The 18,794-nt window shown below is 39.9% G+C and overlaps 1 protein-coding gene and 1 pseudogene across 1 annotated transcript in view; one reads left to right on the top strand and one right to left on the bottom strand.

Moving 5' to 3' along the window:
• Positions 1-18,794, bottom strand: part of ERC2 (ELKS/RAB6-interacting/CAST family member 2) — a 750,321-nt gene that overhangs the window by 500,134 nt on the left and 231,393 nt on the right. The window lies entirely within an intron of this gene.
• On the top strand, positions 15,197-15,895 carry LOC132431703 (adenylate kinase 2, mitochondrial pseudogene; annotated as a pseudogene).

Genomic DNA, 18,794 nt, shown 5'->3' on the forward strand with positions numbered 1-18,794 from the left:
AAAACAAAAATAATCATGAAGCAACTAAGCAACACAACAAAAATAAAACCATAGGGTAAAGACATGTGCCGTTATAATTTCTGCCACGCATGAAAAGATTTTTAAGGGCAAACATGCAATGACAAAGCTAAACTTGTAGCAATAGTTTTGCAAAAATGAAAACAGAGTTCTCTTTGCTATAATTATATGAGTTCTATTATAATATAAACCAGCTCAAAATCCAGATTGGGCCCTCACCCTCTCTGTCACTCCTTAAAAAAATAAAATCTCCCATTACCCAAGAAGTGCAATATTCCTACCCTAACTACATTATATTTCAATCAATTCTGGCTTCACAGTTTCTGAGGATCACCTTAATTCTTAAGGTGTCAGGTAAGTGAAGATTATAAGCCACCTGCAGACTTTAGGGATTGTCTGAAAGTCCCATCTCAGACACTTTATCCATCTCTGAGATTCAGGATCATTAAAATGCTCACCCTGACTGCGGTAGAGAGGACCAGTTGCCCAACAAAGATTTGTGTGCCTCTTCATCAGTGTAGAGCTATTGCTAGGAAGTACCACCACCACCACCCTTGTATCCAGGTGAGACCATGTGACCTATTTCTGGCCAGTGGAATATGGGTAAAAATGAAGAACTCAAGTCCATAAAAACCTCCTACCCTGTCCTCAATTCTCCCTCTTTTCCTGTCTGCTGACTAGAAGTAAAGGACTCCAAGACCCAAGAAGATGGCAGAACCCCAAGATAAAAGGAACCTGGGTTCCTGAAATGCCATGTGAAAAGTCTGCTGAACACCCACACTGGATGGTGGAGCATAGGAAAAATAAATTTCTATTAAGTTAGTCTCTGTGCTTTCAGGCTTTATCTATAGAGATCCCAGGGCTCTCTGCTTTAACTACTGCAATGGCTGGAAGGAAAAATAATACCTACCTAGTCCTGTATTGTTTGTTGCTTTTGAATTACAAAAGTGATGTTAACGTGTGAGTGCTTGCCAAATTTTTCTAAACTGAGAGTAAGATGAGTCGGTTGCTGGTTGTTGGTTGCTGGTTGCTGGTTGTTGGTTGCTCCAACTATCCTTAACCATCTGAAAGATGCACCCGTTAGGCACTGATCTTAAATAACTAAAGAATTTCCCCAGCAGCATGTGGTGGAGGGATGCGAGAGGACAAGATTTAACTTACTCTAGAAGTTTTTAAATGACAGTATTAAACCATCAAGTGAAGTGGTTCTATGCTCTTCTGGGTCACTGATCTCTGTAAGAATCAGACAGAAGCTGTGGATTATCTCCAGAAAAGGACACAAAAGCACGCACAAACAAATTTTATACCATTACCGCTGGTTCAGAAGGCCTGTTCCAACACCCAAGAAGTTCATCTTGGAAACAGACTACAGGCTAAAAACCACTTATTGAGATGAAAGAGAACCGCATGGGGAGTGGGGAGCCAGGACCCTGTCCAGACCCAGCCTGAGACCTTGGTCATGCCCCTTCCCCTCTCTGATCAGTAAAATAAGCAGTTTTATGAGTGAGTTTCTAATGGCCCTTCCAGCTCTGAGAACACCCAGATTTTTAATAGCAGCTGATTCTGAAAAGCTGATCTCTGGCTGATATTTCTAATCACACTCATTCTCCACTTCAAAAACAGAATAAAAATAAAAGAAGAAGATTGGATATCTCATTGCAACACTGATACCGAGGTTATTTTTCTATAATCTAATGACTAGGTTGGCCTGAGCTGGTCTAACACTGCCAGCTCCTCCAGCTGTTCAGCATGGAAATATACCAAGACCCCAGAATTTTGAGCATGAAATCTCAAGTGGTTCATCAGGATGACATTACTTGGCAGTTAATGAGAATCTGAAGTCTAGTGAGTTAATCTGGATGGACACTAGCATACAAAATGAGCTTGACAGAATAATGTTTGCACATACCATATACTTTCTCCAGTAGACCAAAAAAAAAAAAAAAAATCAAAACTTAACTTTCTCTCTAAAGGTAATTTACTATTTTTATGTGGCCTTTCCACCTTACCGTTCTGGTACTCTACTGCTATGTAACAAATCACCCCAAATTTTAGTGGTGTCCAACCACCACCATTTTATTATGCTCATGAATTCTGGGTCAGGAATTCATAAGGGATAGAGTAAGGAAGGCTTGTTTCTAAAGCATGGTGTCAGAGGGCTGGAACAGCTGGGGCTGGTGGATCCACTTCCAAGATGGCTTCTCCACCCATATGTCTAGGGCCTTGGCTGAAAAATAACTTGAAGTCTAGGTTTAGCTGGAATTCTCAATCTGATCAACTATATATGGCCTCTCCATGTGACTTGGGCTTCCTCACAGCATGGCAGCCTCAGGGTACTCCCACCTCCTACCTTGAGGTGTAAAGATTCCAAGACCAAGTGTTCCAGCAAATAAGCCAGAAACTGCATGGCCTTTTATTACGTAATCTCAGAAGTCCCATAGCATCACTTCTGCAATGTTATGTTGATTAAAGCAGTCACAAGCCTGCTCAGATTTCAAGGAAGAGTGCCAAAGATTCTGAAGCCATATTTTTTAATTGCCTCTTTTAAGGAACAAAACCAATTGGAGAAACCAACAGGAAAGAAACACTATAATCTCAGCAACAACTCAGGTCAGTCTTAAGATACAGCAGAGTTTCATATATTCAAAAAATAATTTGATGCAAGGGATATAGGAGATACAGCAGTAAACCAAATAGACAAACATCTCAGTTCTCATGTGTTTTTTCATTTCAAATTCCAATTGGAGAGAGGCACAACAATTTAAAAAGGTGACTAAACCAGTATGTCATAAGTGCTGTAAAGGAAAATAAGTCATGAAGGTGGAGTGGGACATTTGGGAGGTGACGGATTGATAGCCATTTTAAATAGGGTGATTAGGGAAAGCTTCAGGAAAAGGTGACATCTGAACAAAGATCTAAAGGAAATGAAGGAACCAGTTGTGCAGATATTTCAGGCAGAGGGAATAGTAAATATTTACGTACATGGCTAGAGCTGCATAAGGGATGGGGAAAGTAGTTGGTCGGAGAAGTCCAGGGGTGGGGGATGATGGGAAGATAGGTATACATTTGGAGTCCACTGTAGGGGTACTGGTTTTACTCTGAGAAAAATGGGGATCCACTGGAAGGTTCTGAGGAAAGACAAACCATGATATGGATATGATGCACATTCATAAAGGATTACTTCAGCTATTGGACTGAAGTATGGTTTTGGATTGAGGAGGGAGGTAAGAGAAGAACCATAGGGCCTAGTAAGAAGAAACTAGAATAACCCCGACAAGGGATGACAGAACCTTGGACCACAGTGGAGGCAATGGGAAGGAACTCAGTTTGGATGTGCTTTGAAGGTGAGGCTCACTTGACTTCTTGATAGATGGCCTGGGATTAGAGAAAGAGACAAGTAAAGGATGGCTTCAAGGCTTTTAGCCTGAGCAATACGAAGAATGGAGGTGGAATACCAACATAGGCAAGAGTGGGGAGAAGTGGGAGTTATGGGAATCAAGAGTTTGGTTTTGCCTGTGTTAAGTTTGTGATGCTATTAGACATTCAAGTGGAGATGCTGAGTAGGCGGTTTAATAGATGAGTTGGATGTGAGGGGAGAAGTAAAAGCTACAATTACAAATTTGAAATCGGTGAATAGATAGCATTTAAAGCAATGAGCCTAGATAAAACCAACTAGGGACTAAGCATAGAGAGGAGAGGAGAAATCAGAGAACTGAGCCCAGGGGCAATCCAACATTAAGGGGTCTGAGAAGTGAGGAGGAAGCAGCAAAGGAGACTGAGAAGAAATAGAGGTAGGAAAAGAACCAGGAGAGTAGCATCCTGGAAATCAAATGAAGCAAATAAGCCCAGGATGCAGGAATGACCACCTTATCAATTGCTGCTGAGCAGTTAATAGGATGAGGCCAGAGGAAAGACCACAGGACTTAGCAACAAGCAGGGCATTAATAACCTTGACTATCCAGTAGGTGGATAGTGTGAGTGAAAGTCTGACTGGAATGTGCTGTGGGAGAATGGAAGGAAAAAAGACCTTCAGGCTACTATATTTGCTCAGGCTGCTATATTGCACAATGATTTACTGACCATTTCTTTCATCAAAACTCTGTTTTAGATTTGTACACCCATGTTCATAGCAGCATTATCAGAAAAGCCAAAAGGTGGAAGCAATTGAAGTGTCCATCAACAGATGGATGAATAATCAAATGTGGTGTATACATACAAGGTATTATTCAGCTTTAAAGGAAGGAAATTCTAACACCTGCTACAACATGGATAAAACTCAAGGACATGATGCTTAGTGAAATAAAGCAGTCACAAAAAGACAAATATTGTATGGTTGACAGGAGGCATCTAGACTACTCAAAACCACAGAAACAGAAAGTAGAATGATTACTGCCAGGGGCTGAGAGCAGGGGGAAATGGAGAGTTGTTTAATGGGTACAGAGTTTCGATTTTGCAAAATGAAAAAGTTCTCAAGATTGGTTGCATAACAGTGTGAATATACTTAACACTACTGAACTGTACACTTAAGAATGGTTAAGGTAGTAAATTTTATGTTGTGTGTATTCATCACAATTAAAAAAAAATTTTTAAACCATAAATATATAACAGAAACTGTTTAAGTTCCACAACCTTCACCACTTCCATTCTGCTAGAGAGAAACCATCATCTAAAGTTGGTGTCCAAAAAGAGTCATATACCAAAATGTTCATTGCAGCTCTATTTACAATAGCCCGGAGATGGAAACAACCTAAGTGCCCATCATCGGATGAATGGATAAAGAAGATGTGGCACATATATACAATGGAATATTACTCAGCCATAAAAAGAAACGAAATTGAGCTATTTGTAATGAGGTGGATAGACCTAGAGTCTGTCATACAGAGTGAAGTAAGTCAGAAAGAAAAAGACAAATACCGTATGCTAACACATATATATGGAATTTAAGAAAAAAAAATGTCATGAAGAACCTAGGGGTAAGACAGGAATAAAGACGCAGACCTCCTAGAGAACGGACTTGAGGTTATGGGGAGGGGTAAGGGTGAGCTGTGACAGGGCGAGAGACAGTCATGGACATATACACACTAACAAACGTAGTAAGGTAGATAGCCAGTGGGAAGCAGCCGCATAGCACAGGGAGATCAGCTTGGTGCTTTGTGACAGCCTGGAGGGGTGGGATAGGGAGGGTGGGAGGGAGGGAGACGCAAGAGGGAAGACATATGGGAACATATGTTTATGTATGACTGATTCACTTTGTTATAAAGCAGAAACTAACACACCATTGTAAAGCAATTATACCCCAATAAAGATGTTTAAAAAAATAAATAAATAAATAAAGTTGGTGTCTTTCTCATGCATGTTCTGTGCTTTTATTACATATGTATGTCCTCATAAATAGTAAAATCTAACAACAGAGTACATTGTTTTCTCATTTACATAAATGACAGCTGTCCATATTGCACAAAGCTTTTGCATTTTGGTTTTTACCTCAACAATATTTATGTTTTTAGAATTTATGTGCGGAAATAAATGTTCTCTATTCTTTTTTTCTATTACAAACAATTTTGTAGTAAACCTCCTAGTACATGAAAAAAAATCTTTTTTTGGTACCTTTACTCTTAAGTGCCCAATAATTCTGTTCTTTATGAAACATTCTGTTTTTCTGCTTGAAATAATCCTCTACCCTTTTCATCTCTTGTATCTGTAGGGGTCAGCAAACTATAGCCCACCATCAGTTCTGGTAAATAAAGTTTTATTGAAACACTACTATATCCATTCACTTACATATTGTCTATGGTTGCTTTCAGTTCATTTCATGGCAGAGTTGAATAGTTATAACAGAGACAATGTGGACTCACAAAGCAAGAAATATCTACTACCTGGCCTTGTACATAAAGTTTGTCAACCCCTGGTCTAGAATATCTTCAATAATCAGTCTAGCCATCTCCTTGTGTGGTAATTTAAAATATGTCCACAAATTTTGTATATTCCCTTTATAAGGTGAAGCCTAAATATCTTCCCCTTGGCTGTGGACTGGACTTAATAACTCAGTTCTAACAAAGAGAATACAGTAGAAGTAACATGTGTGACTTCTGAGGCTTGGTCATAAAAGACATTATGGCATCCTTCTTGCTCACATTCTTCGACCACTTGTTCTGGGAGAAGCCAGCTGCCACATCATGAAGACATTCAAGCTCTAAAGAGAGGCCCATATGACATGAAACTGAGGCCTCCTGCCAACAGTCATGTGAATAAGCAATTGTAGAAGTGGACTGTCCAGCCTCGGTGAAGCCTTCAGATGCCTGTGGCCCTACCCAACAGCTTGACTGCAACCTCTTGGGGTACTCTGGGCCAGAACCACTGAGCTAAGTGACTCCTATATTCCAGACCCACAGAATCTATGAGATAATAAGCATTTGCTGTATTAAGACACTAAGTGTTTGGGGTAATTTATTTTAAAGCCGTAGATTACAAATATGTCACAGAAGAGCCATTACCTGACCCTCCAGACTAGTCTACATCCTCCTCCACCCTCATTTAGACTTTCATAGCACTGTGTACCTTTTCTTCCTATCATTGGATATGGCTGCAATTAATAGCTTCGTGTCTGTATTTACCACTGAGTGGTAAATTCCATGAGCATAGGGTCCCTGTATGTCCATTATACTCCCAGTAACTAACATAGTGCCTGCCAAGAGTAAGTGCTCAATTAATATAGACACATTGAATGAAACAGTACAATTGATATTATAAGCCTGGTGGTTCTAGAATACCTTTGGACCAAAAGGAGTCTGATGTGAAGGATGATAATAGCTAATAGATACTTATACACTGCTATGTGCTAAGCACTCTTCTAAGCACTTTATAAATAGTAACTTGTTTAATCATCACAATAACCTCCTTAGGTAGGTACTATTATTATCACCATTTTTTCACACCAAGAAATGGAAGCATGGAGAAGTTAATAACTTGCCCAGTCTACTGAACTGCACTGCTGGGATTTATGCCAGGAAGTCTGGCTCCAGGATCTCTGCTTCTAACCACCACGCTTACTGCCCATGTTTCACCACTTGGCTTTGATTTGATATTTAAAGGTGACACCTTTATCTCCACTGGCTTCTTTCATTGTAGCCACCTCCATAATTTTCCTTTGATTCAGTCTTCCATTTCTCAATCTTTTCTTGAGTACTTGAAAACATACAGAAACTTACTCTCAATAACAGTTGTCTGGTACTGATATCCATATTAGATATTAAAACAAATGGCAAACATGGTTAGGCACAGAGAAGTGGATAAAAAACAGTTACTTTCAAATATTAACATCATTCTCAATGTTTGAAAGATCAAGTACTAAAAAATAACTACGTAAAAGATTTAAGTGATATAATTAGTAAGACTGAATTAATAGACAATTCTATTTTGGATCCTATAGATTTCCATTTCAAGATTCCATGGAATATTTAAACAGATTGATCACATACCAGACCACCAAGAAAAATCTCAAATGGATTCCAAAAGGCAGAAGTGATATAGGACACATCCTTTGCCCACATATAAAACAATAACAAAAGTTAAAAATGAAACCTCACTATTTGGAAAGCTCTTAAAAGTTTTAAAATTCATCCACTACAGTTAAACGGATCCTGTCCACGCCGTCTACTAGGTGTGTGACCTTAGGCAAGTGCCTGAATGTTTTCTGATCCTCAGGATGGTGAAGTTGAGTTGAGGTAAGCACGTGTAGTGCTTGGCTGGGCTGGCACTCAGCACACTCTCAATCACTGAAACTCATCCTTATTTTTCTTGTTGCCCCTGAATGGTTATTAGTATTCCTGAAAGTATATTACAGAATGAAGCCTGGCAGAATGCCTTCCCTGCCACTTGTTCTGTGATCTGATACTGGCTATCGTCGCCACTGGGTCTGCCTGAATAATTCAAGGAATACTGAAGGACCACTATGTGCCAGGTAAAACACAGAATATACCTGCTTTACACTCCGGTGCAAGCATTCTCGGTGGAAGTGATATCATGCCTAGAGGTTTCGGGAGATGGTGAGTTGCACAGTGCTGTTGGAGTGGAGAGAGTGATGAAGAGGGTGCTGGGAGATGAGGCCCAAGAGGTCAGGGCTAGGAAAAGGACAGGCTGTGTAAGGCCATTTAGGTCCTCATGAAGATCTTGGTCTTATACAGAAGACTTCAAATTCCAGAGAGATGGGAAAGCAGTTTCAATGGAAATATGTAAAAATGATATAAGCTTACTGTTTTTTTTAATTGGGGTAGAGTTATTTTACAATGTTGTGTTAGTTTCTACTGTACAGCGAAGTAAACTTACTGTTAAATTATTTTTTTAGTCTTCACAAAAAATGGATATTTGGGAACATAAGACCATACCATCTGAATCTCTGCACATACACAATTCCCTTAATTTGTTTTGATATATAACTGACTTTTTGCTAAATCTGCATTAAAGATGGTTTGACAGATTTATCTTGTTCCTTTGGACACTATGATCCTGGGAACAATAGAAAGTAATAGAATGAGATGCCAGCTTTCAAATATTTGGCCAGTGGTGTTAGCGATGTCCAAAGTTTTTTGGGATAAAGTTTGTCCCAAATAAACTAAATAATAAAGTTTAGTTATTTAATTCAATAATTACTAAGGACCTAACACGTAATAAACAATACAGAGATATCAAAGATAAATGTAACAGGGAGGGGCAAGATAGGGGTAGGGTGTTAAGGAGTACAAACTACAAAGAATAAAATAAATAAGCTACAAGGATATACTGTGCAGCACAGGGAGTATAGCCGATTTTTATAATAACTATAAATGGAGTATGACCTTTAAAAATTGTGAATCACTATGTCGCATACACGCAACTTATATGATATTGTAAATCAACTACACCTCAATAAAATAAAACTTTAAAAATTATTCAAAAAAATAAAAAATAATTTAAAATAAGATAGATGTAGCACAGTGACTATGAAACATGTCAGGTCTCAAGGAACTTGACTATCTAGTGGAAGAGGGAATACATAACTAGATTACCAGACCACAATGATAGCAGCCACCATTTACAGAATGCTTACCATATGCCAAGCTCCATGCCTCCCATCTAGCTCCTGGGTGAATCTGCATAACACCCCTATAGGTAGCAGTTACCACCCCCATGACAAAGCTGCAAACACTCAAACTCAGAGAGTTAAATAATATGCCCAAGATCACAGAACTAGTAAACTTGAGAGTGTGACCAAGGTATCTGACTCTTAAACGCACACCCTTAATTACTAACATAACACCAGGTTTAGATTGCTATTTGTGTTTCCTTCACGCTCTGCAAATGTCTAGGGTTTTAACAGCTAACTGAACCTGACTTCTGGTTTGTTTTTCAGTCCCCTGTTAGGCCCTCACCAGTTTTGAACAATACGCTAATGGGAGAGAATGAGAGGTAAGCATCCAGGCCTGATGAGGGAAGGACTATGGAAAGCTTCATGGAAAAGTACAGGTGGGTGGTTAGTCTTTAACCATTTTTGGACTCCAACAGAAATCTACCAGAGGACTCTTTCTGAGCTGAAATACTTCTCCTTGAACCTTATATACAATGGCCTTTGTTCTACTCATTTGGGAACATGAGGAAAACAGGATCCACCTCTCCCATGATGAGAGCTTCTTTGTCCAAAGTCTTTCTTACTAAGCGGTCATTATTCTATCCACTATGTCTTATATGGCACAATGTTGGGTGCTCTCAGCAGCATCCTGGTCATTCACCTCTACCCGTGTACCTGATCTCATCTGATCTTGGAAGTTAAGCAAGCTTTGGGCCTGGTTAGTACTTGAATGGGAGAGCACCTGAGCACAACGGATGCGATAGGTTTTTAGCGTGGAACCAAGAACCACAGAGGATTGTTTCCAGGCCTTGAAACCTAGTGAAGTTTGCCCTGCTGGATTTTGAAACTGCCTTGGACCTAGTAGCTCCCTTTTACCTTCCATTTCTCCCTTGTTTAACCTGGAACGTCTGTAACTTATCCTATGCCTAACCTATCATTGTCTATTGGAAGCAGATAAATTGTTTTAGTTTCATACGTCCCCTGATGGAGAGGAATTGTGCCTCAGGAGTTGTACATAATAGGTTATACCAAGAGCCTCATCCGTACATAATTTTAGACGATTTAGATGATGGGAATTTTGAACTGATGAGATTTGGGGACTCTGAGTTGATGTTGTAATGGGATGAGACCTTTGAGACTTTGGGATGGAGCAAATGTATTTTTTATTTGGGAGGGACGTGAATCTGTAAGGGGCAGAGGGCAAACTACAGTCAGCAGAATAACACCCACTAACAAAGATGTCCACTCATTTCCAAAACCTGTGAATACATTATATTACATGGCAAAAGGGGCTTTCCAGATGTAATTAAGGTTATAGATATTAAGATAGGAATCTTAATATCTATATTAAGATATCTGGGTGGGCCCAATCTAATCACATGAGCCCTTTCAAAGCTCAGAACTTATTCTGACTGAGGCAGAAGACAGAAGTAGCAGATGGGGAAGCCAGAGAGACTGCTAAGCATGAGAAAGTTTCAATGTGCCACTGTTGGTTCTGAGATATAGGGGCCATGTGAAAGGACCAGAAGGGGCCTCCAAGGAATGAGGATGGTCCCCAGTTAATAGCCAACAAGGAAATGGGGACCTTGGTTCTACAAACACAAGGAACTAGATTTGACCAACAACCTAAACAAGCTTGGAAGCACATTGATCTCAAGAACCTCTAGAAAGGAGCACACTTTGGTTTTGGTCTCATGAGAGTCAAAGCAAAAAATCCAATTGAGCCATGATGTACCAGAACTGCTGATCTATGAGCTAATAAAAAAGTTGTGCTAAATGTGTGCTAATTTTTTATGGCAGCAATAGAAACTAATATAGTGTGGTTAATCTTTTACTAACCTTTGGAATCCCCTATTAGACAGTTCTTTCCACACTGAGGTGGCATACATGGCTCTGAAGCTTCTATATACAGACGTTTGTTCTACTCTTTCAAGGAGAAAAGAACAAATCAGGTTCCTCTTCCATGGTGACAGGTTCTTATCCCATGATGACAGCTTCTCAGTCCAAAGTCTTTCTTACTAAAGAGTCCTATTCTACGCACTGTTTCTTATATGACACAGTGTCAGGTGATCTCAGCAGTACCCAGCTCATTTACCTTAGTCCATTTCTATATCTTAGGTCAGATTCCTAAGAGGTATAGTCTGAGACAGGGACTTTTATGTAAGTGATTTCTTAAGCGAGAGTTCAGAGGGGAACCCATAAGAGAGGGAGGAAACCCATATGAAGTAGAGAAGAAAGTTGGGCAAGGATTTTGTTGTATAGGAAGTCTAGCCTGATCCCGGCCAAGATGGTAGAGGAGGAAAACCCTGAACTCACCTCTTCCCATGAACACACCAAAATTACAACTACTTACAGAGCAAGTGTCTATGAGAACCACCTGAAGACTAGAAGAAAAGATGTTCCACAACTAAATATATATATATATATATATATATATATATATATATATATATATATATAAAGAGGGAAGCACAATGAAAGTAGGAGGGGCAAAGACACGGTTAGTCAGGACCCACAATCCCAGGGAGGCAACCCACAAATGGGAAAAAGATCACAATGCTAGAAGACCTCCCGAAGGAACAAGGTGTCCAAACCCCACACTGGGCTCCTACACTGGGAAGACAAACCTGCAGAATGTCTGTCTTCGTAAACCAGTGGGGCTTATGTTTGGGAGAGATGGAGGGTTATGGAAAACAGACTCAGCTCTCAGAGGGCATGAGCAAAATCTCACACACTTCAAGTCCCAGCACAGAAGCAGGAGTCTGGAATCCTCCCTCTAGCCTATTAGCATTGGGGTCTTACCCAGCCACCAGTAAGCTGGCACCAGCTCTATGACCCACAGACTGTGCACCTAGACACACCAGGACCTGGCCTCACCCACTAGCGGGCCAGCAGCAGCACCAGGCCCCCCAGGTTTCACACCCAACCACGTGGGGGCCCGCTCCACCCACCAGAAGTCTGGCACCAACACCAGGTTCCAAAGGCCATGCAACCAATGGCACAGAAAACCTACCCTGCCCACTGGCAGACCCACAGCCACCACGAGGCAAGGCCTTGTAGCCAACCGAGCCAGGGGCCCACCCCGTCTACCAGCATGATGAGTAAGTTGGCTCTGCCAAAACAGAAAGGTACTGGACCTCATAGGATGTCTTCCACATTTCTGCTACATTTCTCCAAGATTGAGAAACGTAACAAACCTACCTCAGACATAGACATAAACACAGAGAATTAGGCAAATTGAGGAGACAATGAAATATGTTCCAAATAAAGGATCAAGACAAAGCCAGAAAAAATAAACTGAAAAAGTGGAGATATGCAATCTATCCAATAAAGAGTTCAAGGTAATTCTTAAAAACGGGAAGAATAACGGATGAACACAGTGAGAATGTCAATAGAGTTTAAAGATATAAAGAAGAACCAAACAGAGCTGACAAACACAATAAATGAAAATTTAAAATATACTAGACAAGGGCTTCCCTGGTGGCGCAGTGGTTAATAATCCGCCTGCCAATACAGGGGACACGAATTCAAGCCCTGGTCCGGGAAGATCCCACATGCCGCGGAGCAACTAAGCCCATGAGCCACAACTACTGAGCCTGCTCTCTAGAGCCCGCGAGCCACAACTACTGAGCCCACGTGCCACAACTACTGAAGCCTGTGTGCCTAAAGCCCGTGCTCCACAACAAGTGAAGCCACCGCAATGAAAAGCCTGCGCACCGCAACGAAGAGTAGCCCCCGCCCGCCTCAACCAGAGAAAAGCCCATGCACAGCAACGAAGACCCAATGCAGCCAAAAATAAGATAAATACAAATAAAATAAAATAAAATATACTAGATGAAATCAACAGTAGATTAAATGATACAGAGGAATGGATCAGCAATCTGCAAGACAAAGTAGTGGAAATCACCCAAGCTGAACAGAAGAAAGAATCAAAGAAATGATAGTTTGAGAAAATACCAAGCATACTAACATTAGCCTTATAGGGGTCCCAGAAGGAGAAGAGTTAAGAGGAAGGGGCAGAGAAATTATTTAAGAAATAATAGCTGAAAACGTCCCCAACCTGGGAAAGGAAACACATCCAAGTCCAGGAAGCAGAGACAGTCCCAAACAAGGTGAGCCCAAAGAGGGCCACATCAAGACACATCATATTTAAAATGGCAAAAATTAAAGTGAGAATCTTAAAAGCAGCAAGAGAAAAGCAATTAGTTATGTACAAGGGAACTCCCATAAGGCTATCACCTGATGTTTCAACAGAAGCTTTACGGATCAGAAGGGAGTGGCACAATATATCCAAAGTGATGAAAGGAAAACCCCTACAACCAAGAATACACTACTTGGCAAGGTTATCATTCAGATTTGTATAAGAGATAAAAGGTTTTACAGATAAGCAAAACCTAAGAGTTTAGCACCACTAAACCAACTTTACAAGAAACGTTAAGTGGACTTCTTTAAGTGGAAAAGAAAAGGCTACAATTAGAAATATAAAAATTATGAAAGAAAAAATCTCACTGGTAAAAGCAAACATACAGTAAAGGTAGTAGATCAACCACTTATAAAGCTAGTAGGAAAGCAAAAAGACAAAAGTAGCAAAAAACATTTATATCCACAATAAGTAGTTAAGTGATACACAAAATAAAAAGATATAAAATATGATGTCAGAAACATTAAATGTGGTTGGGAGGAACACAGGGTTGCTGGAATGCATTCAAACTAAAGAGATCATCAACTTAAAATAACCCCATATAAACTGTTTTATATGAACCTCATGGTGACCATAAACCAAAAAACTATAATAGAAACACACACAAAAAGAGAAAGGAATCCAAACACTTAAGATAGTGATCAAATCACAAGGGAAGAGAGCAAAATAAGTGTAAGAAAACTAAAAAGAACACAAAAACAACTAGAAAACAATCGACAAAATGGCAATAAGTACGTACCTATCAAGAATTCCTTTAAATTGTAAATGGACTAAATTTGCCAATCAAAAGACAGAGTGGATGAATGGATAAAAACAAGACCCATCTATATGCTGCCTACAAGAGATTCACTTCAGAGCTAAATACACACAGAGACTGAAAGTGAGAGGATGGAAAAGTATTCCATGCAAATGTAAACAAAAGGAAAGCTGGGGTAGCTATACTTATATCAGACAAAACAGACTTTAAAGCAAGTATTGTAACAAGAGACAAAGAAGGGCATTACATAATGATAAAAGGATCAATCCAACAAGAAGAAACACCAATTGTAAATATATATGCACTGAACATAGGAGCACCTAAATACATAAAGCAAATACTGACAGAGATAAAAAGAGAAATTGATGGTAATACAATAGAGTAGGGAACTTTAGCACCCTACTTACCTCAATGGACAGATCATCCAGACAATCAATGAGAAAACTCTGATCTTAAATGATACATCAGATGGAATTAACAGACACATAAAGAACATTTCATCCAAAAACAGCAGAAAAACATTCTTTTCAAGTGCACATGGAACATTCTCCAGGATAGATCACAGGCTAAGCCACAAAACAAACCTCAATGAATTTAAAAAGACTGAAATCATATCAAGCATGTTTCCTGACCACAATGGTATAAGATTAGAAATAAACTACAAGGAAAAAACTGCAAAAAACACAAACACAAAACACTATGCTACTGAACAACCAGTGCGTCCTGAAGCAAAGAGGAAATGAAAACACAATGATCCAAAATGAATGGGTTGCAAAAGCAAATCTAAGAGGGAAATTTAAAACAATACAGACCTACCTCAGGAAACAAGAAAAATTTCATATCAACAATCTAACCTTATGCCTAAAGGAACTAGGAAAAGAACACACAACACCCAAAGTTAGTAGAAGGAAGGAAATAATAAAGGTCAGAGCAGAAGCAAATGAAATAGAGACTAAGAAAAACATAGAAAAAAATCAATAAAACTAAGAATTAGTTCTTAGAAAACATAAAATTGATAAAAATTGATAAACCTTTAGCCAGACTCATCAAGAAAAAAATGAAAGAGGCCCAAATAAATAAAATCGGAAATGAAAGAGAGTGAGAGGCTTCGGCAGCCATGGCTCCCAACGTGCCCGCAGCCAAATGGGCCCAAGAGTGTCCTAAAGGCATCCGGTCTGTGCTGCTGGGGCCGCCCAGAGCCAGCAAGGGTACCCAGCACCCAAATTCGCTGAAAGCTTCTGTGTCTGCCATTTGGCTACTGGAGACGTTCTGAAGGCCACAGTGGCTTCTGGCTCAGAGCTGGGAAAAAAGCTGAAGGCAACGATAGATGCCAGGAAACTGGTGAGAGATGGAATGGTCGTGGAGTGCACTGAGAAAAATTTGGAGACCCCTCCATGCAAAAAATGGTTTTCTTCTAGACAGCTTCCCTTGAACTGTGGGGCAGGCAGAAATGCTTGATGACCTCATGGAAAAGAGGAAACAGAAGCTTGATTCTGTGACTGAATTCAGCATTCCAGACTCTCTGCTGATCTGGAGAATCACAGGACGACAGATTCACCCCCAGAGTGGCCATTCCTACCACAACGAGTTCAACTTCCCAAGGGAGCCCATGAAAGATGACATCACAGGGGAACCCTTGGTCCACCGATCAGATGATGAGAAGGCCTTAAAAATCTGCCTGGAGGCCTACCACACTCAGACAACCCCACTGGTTTACTACAGTAAACGGGGGATCCACTCTACCACTGATTCATCCCAGACCTCCGATGTCATGTCTGCAAGCATCCCAGCAGCCTTCTCCAAAGCTACATCCTAGTAACAGAAGGCCAAGGCTGCACCACTGCTCATCACTCCACGGCATGATCCCTGCTCTTCGATACTGGGCAGAGGGCAGGGGTGGTCAGGGTAAGGATGGAGAAGGAGGAGTGGTGAGGGATCAAGAGGAGAATGGGAAGAGCAGCAGTGCTGTGGTGAAGCGATTTCTTTTACATGGAGTAGAAGTCTCAAAAAGTATAAGCAAAGGGAAAAATTAATTTTTTAAAACACTGACTGGAGGGTATAAATACAAACAGGGAGAGGCAGTATTATTTCTAAGGAATCACATTGGCATTTACTCCAGACTGGTGACAGTATTTTTTAAAGCCAGTGCCCTAAGACCTCAGCTTTTATGGGAACCTCATGCCAGCCCAGGAATGCAGGAAATCACACTGTTGTCCTGTCTGTCCTGTAGCTTGGAACAGGGCAGGAGTTAACTACTAACCCTGGCTCCCCATACCATGAGAGCAAAAAGTCATCTCTCCATTTGAAAGAGATATGGAGTGTGTACATGGGAGCAGTGGCTCAGCACATCAGGTTTACTGGAGTCATGGGGCAGGTGGGGCAGCTGGTCTCACTCCCCTCCCAACTTATCACTGATTTACCAGCCCACCTGCTCTCGTGGGTAAGCTCTTGGCAGCCACCCAGCATATGCCACATTCCTACACTCTTGCCTTCCTCCACCCATGTCGTGTGAAAGAACCCTTTTTAATAAATAAGCAAGTGTCCTAAGCAACATTATCCAAAGACTGTCCTTTCCATCTTCAAATCCTGTGACTGGGATGACTCAACAGCACTGTGATGTATTATTTTCAATGAGGTGCCTTTCTTAACTATGTTAAAAGTTTGTTAAAAAAAAAAAAAAAGAAAGGAAGTAGGGAAGGGAGGGAGGGAGCGAGGAATGAAAGACAAGTTACAACCGACACCACAGAAATCCAAAGGATTAAGAGACTACTATGAACAGTCATATGCCGATAAAATGGATAACCTAGAAGAAGTGGATAAATTCCTAGAAACATACAATCTCCAAAGATGGCATCAGGAAGAAATAAAAAAATATGAACCGATTACCAGTAATGAAACTGAAATCAGTTACTTCTAAAACAAAATCCCAAGAAACAAAAGTCGGGACAAGACAGCTTCACAGGTGAATTCTACCAAGCATTTAAAGGTGAGCTGACACCTATCCTAGTCAGACTATTCCAAAAGATTAAGAGGAAGGAATGCTTCTGAACTCATTCTACAAGGCCAGCATCACTGTGACACCGAAGACAGACAAAGATTTTCACAAAGAAAGAAAATTATAGGCCAATATCACTGATGGACATAGATGCAAAAATCCTCAATGAAATATTAGCAAACAGAATTCAGCAGTGCATTAAAAGGATCATACACCATAATCAAGAGGGATTTATCCCAGGGATGCAACAATGGTTTAATATCCTCAAATTAATCAATGTGGTACACCACACTAACAAACTGAAGACTAACAATCATATGATCATCTCAATAGATGCAGAAAAAACATGACAAAATTCAACATCTATTTATGGTAACAACTCTCAACAAAGTGGGTATAGAGGGAACATATCTCAATGTAAGAAAGTCTATATATGACAAACCCACAGCCAACATCATACTCAACAGAGAAAAGCTGAAAGCATTCCCTTTAATTGAGGAACAAGACAAGGATGCCCACTCTTGCCACTTTTATTCAACACAGTATCAGGAGTCTTAGTTAAGCAAGACACATAATACTGAAAATCTGAGCCACAGGAACCAGAAAAAGAAATAAAAGGAACCCAAATTACAAAGAAAGAAGTAAAACTGTCACCATTTACAGATGACATGATAATATATACAGAAAATCTTAAATCCAAAAAACTATGAGAATAAATGAATTCAGTAAAATTGCAGGATACAAAATATATAGAAATCTGTTGCATTTGTATTCATTAACAAACTCTCAGAAAGAAAAAGTAATGAAACAACCTCGCTTACAATTTCATCAAAAAGAATAAAATACCTAGGAATAAACCTAGAAAAGGAGGTAAAAGATTTGTCCTTAGAAGATTGTAAGACAGGGATGAGAGAAATTGATTATGACTCAAGCAGATGGAAAGATATGCTACACTCACGGACTGTACTGAGTATTGTCAAAATGACCATACTATTCAAGCAATCTACAGATTCAGCGCAATCCCTATCAAAATTCCAATGCATTTTTCAAAGAACTAGAACAAATAATCCTAAAATTTATATGGAAACACAAAAGACCCTGAAGAGCCAAAGCAATCTTGAGAAAGAAGAACAAAGTTAGAAGTATCATGCTCCCTAATTGCAACCTACATCTACAAAGCTACAGTAATCAAAACAGTATCATACTGATACCAGAACAGACATGTAAATCAATGGAACACAATAGAGAGTGCAGAAATAAACCTATGCTTATATGGTCAATTAATTTATGACAAAGGAAGCAAAAGTATACAATGGGGAAAAGACAGCCTTGTGAATGATGTGGGGAAAACTGGACAGCTACATACAAACTAATCAAACAGGACTACTTTCTCACACCATATACAAAAAATAAACTCAAAACGGATTGAAGGCTTAAATATAAGACCTGATATCATAAAACTCCAAGAGGAAAATATAAGCAGTACACTATTTGACATCTATCTTAGCAGTATTTTTTTTTTTGCTTTGTCTCCTCAGACAAGGAAAACAAAAACAAAAATAAGCAAATAGGACTACATTAAACTAAATGCTTCTGCACAGAAAAGGACACTACCAAGAGAACATAAACGGGACCTCCCTGGTGGCCCAGTGGGTAAAACTCTAGGCTCCCAATGCAGGGGGACCAGGTTTGATCCCTGTTTGGGGAACTAAGAGTTCAC

Source organism: Delphinus delphis, chromosome 10 (genome assembly GCF_949987515.2).
Source record: "Delphinus delphis chromosome 10, mDelDel1.2, whole genome shotgun sequence".
NCBI lineage: Eukaryota > Metazoa > Chordata > Mammalia > Artiodactyla > Delphinidae > Delphinus > Delphinus delphis.